At 32.8% G+C, this 3763-nt stretch overlaps 1 long non-coding RNA gene across 1 annotated transcript in view; it reads left to right on the top strand.

The window, feature by feature from the left end:
- LOC128247356 (uncharacterized) overlaps positions 1 to 3653 on the top strand; it is a 193412-nt gene extending 189759 nt beyond the window's left edge. The window contains exons 4-5 of the long non-coding RNA XR_008263754.1: positions 618 to 876; positions 2817 to 3653. This is a non-coding gene — a long non-coding RNA (uncharacterized LOC128247356). The remainder of the gene's footprint in view (positions 1 to 617; positions 877 to 2816) is intronic.
- The last annotated feature ends 110 nt before the right edge of the window (positions 3654 to 3763 follow it).

Raw genomic sequence — 3763 nt, 5'->3', positions numbered from 1 at the left:
GCGCACAGAGCTGCGCTCGGTAGTGAAGTGAAAGCACGTTATAAAAATAAAACTACTGAATAATAATAATAATAATAATAATAATAATCACCCAAAAACTGGCACAGACAGACTGTATATACCAGGAAAAAGAGGGGAGGAGGACTTAGAGAAGAAGAAAACAATATAGCATGGCACGTAAAAAATGCCACAGAACCGCTGTTACTAGAAGTAAGAAGGTCAGATTTGTGTACGATGGAAGATTGCAAGGATAAAGCACTATACAAGAAATTGAAAACGAATGAAACTGAATATAGCTGGGTAAAGAAAAGAATGTATGGTCAATTTCATAGGGATGTTGAAGATAAGCCAGGTAGAGAAAAAAGATGGCTGTGGATGACTAAAAGTGATTTAAAACCGGAAACAGAGGCTCTAATCTGTGCTGCCCAAGAGAAAGGACTAAGAACAAACTACATAAAATACAGAATAGAAAACATATCAGAAAGTGATAAATGCAGAATTCATGGACAAATGGTGAAACAGTGGTCGATGAAAAAAAAGCAGTAGTACCAATAATTGAATGGATTTTGCCAACTCGCCGCCTTATACGTTGTTCTAAATATTCTTTTCCTCTCTAGGTACAAGACCCGAAATAGATCGACCCAGTGCGCAACCGGTGCTAAATTATCGACCTCGAAAGAATGAAAGGCAAAATCGACCTCGGCGGAATTTGAACTCAGAACGTAAAAACAGACGAAATGACGTTAAGCATTTCACTCGGCGTGCTCACGATTCTGCCAACTCGCTGCCTTGTATGTTGTTCTAAATATTAAAAGCAATGACATTGTAATTCTTACAACGAATCGAAAATTCTAATTCTAATAATATCACATTTTAGTAAGTTTGTTTTAAAACTTTTCACCAAACAGTCTATTGCAATGCACATATAACTCATGATTTTCCGTTGTTAGTTTGCAATAGCTGTGAATAAAAAGAATTGCCTAAAAAATAATATTAATAACAAAATACTTGCCACCGGCCAGTATTGTTTATTTCTCGATACTCCATAGCTATTTCTAGATTACATTGTAACGTCTCCTGCATTAACTATACTAACACTCACAGAAATATTAATAAATGCTGCATTTATAGAACAGTTATGTTATAAAAAACTGCACTGAGTGGAGAAACATCTCGAAATTGCACGATTTGTGTCATATCATTTCTTTTTCTTTTCCACTTTCAACAGAAAATATTATATTTGAGCTTATCAGTATTTACTTTAACAGGAAGCCATTTCTTCCCAGCTAGCTGTTACATAGTTGAAGGAAGGTCCTTCAGATTATTACGAAATGTAAAGTTATGCATACGTGCATACCTGCATACAAGCATAAATATTATATACGAGTATAAAAACGAGTGGGTTAGTATTTTCCGCTCCTAACCGTAACTACGTGACTTCGATTCCTAAAGTCGCATTTCATTCTTGAGAAGGCCACTTTATTTTTGCGTTGCTCCTGTTCACTCAGCTGGCAAAAGTGAGTTCAAAATGTTTTTCAAAGGGTCAGCCATGATGATATTCGGTGTGTTACCCTGAATCTTCCTGAGAATTGCGTTAAGGGCATGCATACGTTTGGAGCGTTCAACCACTTGCACGTTCATTTTATGGCTGTGCCATTTGATCGAATCTGGAACACGCGCCGTCGTAACTGTTATATACATATATACATACATGAATACATACATACATACATATATATATTTACACACACATATATTCTTTATACACGAATTTTATTTTAATGATAAAATTTAGATTAGAAAGAGGAAACTAACTTATGCAAAACATTTATCTTATCTCTCAATAACCTTCTAACGCGATTTTGTTTCCAACTGAGCAAAAATTTTAAACGAGAACAAACAATAAAATTGACACTATACCTTAATTGGTACTTAATTCGATAACATAAATTGACTAATGTAGATTGATTTGAAAGCATAATGTATAGATTGGAAATCAAACAATATATGAATTTAATATTTCAACCAACTCTACGGTTTTTCAACTTCTGATACGACTATTAATCATTAATGACTGAATTCTGTAAATTACACTTACACTTCTGTCAGAATCGTGCCATTATCACCCCCATTATGATCCCCATTAATATGTCATTATTAAGACAGTGAATGAATGACGGTCTAGAGCAGCCGATTTAAGGTTTCACTGTATTCAGTTACTTATTCAATTCAGATTATGATTTCAAATTCCACTGGGATGGTATCGTTGTTTTTGATCAATGAAGTGTCGAGAAATTAAGAACCATTGGAGCAGAGTTGTATGCATTTAATATTTTGTATCCGACTTCAAAATATATGCACATAAGTATTAGAAAAAGAAAAAAAACATTAACTTAGTATGAAACCATTAATACATGATTATAAACAACTTCGATAACATTAATCACTCGCTCATCTGAGATAATCAGATTGCAATATTGGTTTCATTTCTTTAATTGTTTGGGGAATGAGTTTCCTGGAGAGTTTCCTAATATCGCTTTTCTGAGATTCTAAAATAAGTAAGAAACCTATTTTCACTGACATTCTGTTTTCGCTGATTCGAAGTAATTTATCTTTTACTTTATATAGGGTTACAGGCTTCTATATATGAATATGTTTCTCTGTCTGTCTGTCGCTCTCTCTCTTCCAGTATATATATACATATATATATATATATATATATATATATATATATATATTGCATTACATGCCTAAATTAAATTATATGAGGGGAATTAACAGATAGTTAACTGATATAAGATTATGGTTTTTTACAGGAAGAGCTGTACAAATCTCCTTTACCATACAAATATGAAGGAAGAATTCGGATACAATGCACATGCATATATATATATATACATATAATTCCTAAAAAAAATCAACGAAGAACAAAACTCAGCAAGAAAAAGCAACAACGCGAGGATGTGGTATCTAACCACTTAAGGATGGATGGATGTACACATGTCTATAAATAATGATAGAAAAATAATACCGGAATGAAACTATCAGCATTACGATACTGCAAACACATGAAATTATACATGCAAAGCACCAGAATGGAAAACTATACATATATGAAGCGAAATAAGAATAAATGAAGGCAAATAATGAAGATAAATAGAGCAATAAAAGAAACAGAACAGAATGTAGCCAGGTGTTTTATATATCAGGTCTCTTGTATATTTTTGTATGCTTTACCTTGACTCAAAATATTACACAGTTTATTTGTGTGCTTTTTATCTATTCATATTCTTATGAGTACCAAGAAGAAATCACCGATATACAGCGTATTCATCATAGCAATTACGCATGTGCACTTCTATAAGTTTATGCGTGCTTGTGCGTGGTTCAGAGTTGCGCATTCAGCCTCTCATAGAAAGTGTTTAGTTATATTGCTCGTTATATTTATGGTAAATATAATAAGCTCTCTTCATTTCCGAGACTTGTGGTTATACACGATTCTTTACCATTGACAACAAGACATCCAAGTGCCTAGTCTAACAGCTTTTGAACGGAGACAGGCATTACTATATATATAAATCCACCCAAAAGGATTTGGTCGGCCCGATGAGTTCATGAAATTTGGTTCTTTTCCTTAAAACTATATATTTCTATTTTATACTGTGAAACTTTATTTATTCTTAATTTTTAATAAATTCAATTTAATTGAGTTTTTACCTGTGAATTTGGATTTTTATTCCTAATATTATTATTATTATACACA

The sequence above is a fragment of the Octopus bimaculoides genome, chromosome 3 (assembly GCF_001194135.2).
Source record: "Octopus bimaculoides isolate UCB-OBI-ISO-001 chromosome 3, ASM119413v2, whole genome shotgun sequence".
Classification (NCBI taxonomy): Eukaryota; Metazoa; Mollusca; class Cephalopoda; order Octopoda; family Octopodidae; genus Octopus; species Octopus bimaculoides.
Note: the sequence above shows the minus strand (reverse complement) of the source record. Positions and strands in the feature narration are given on the sequence as shown.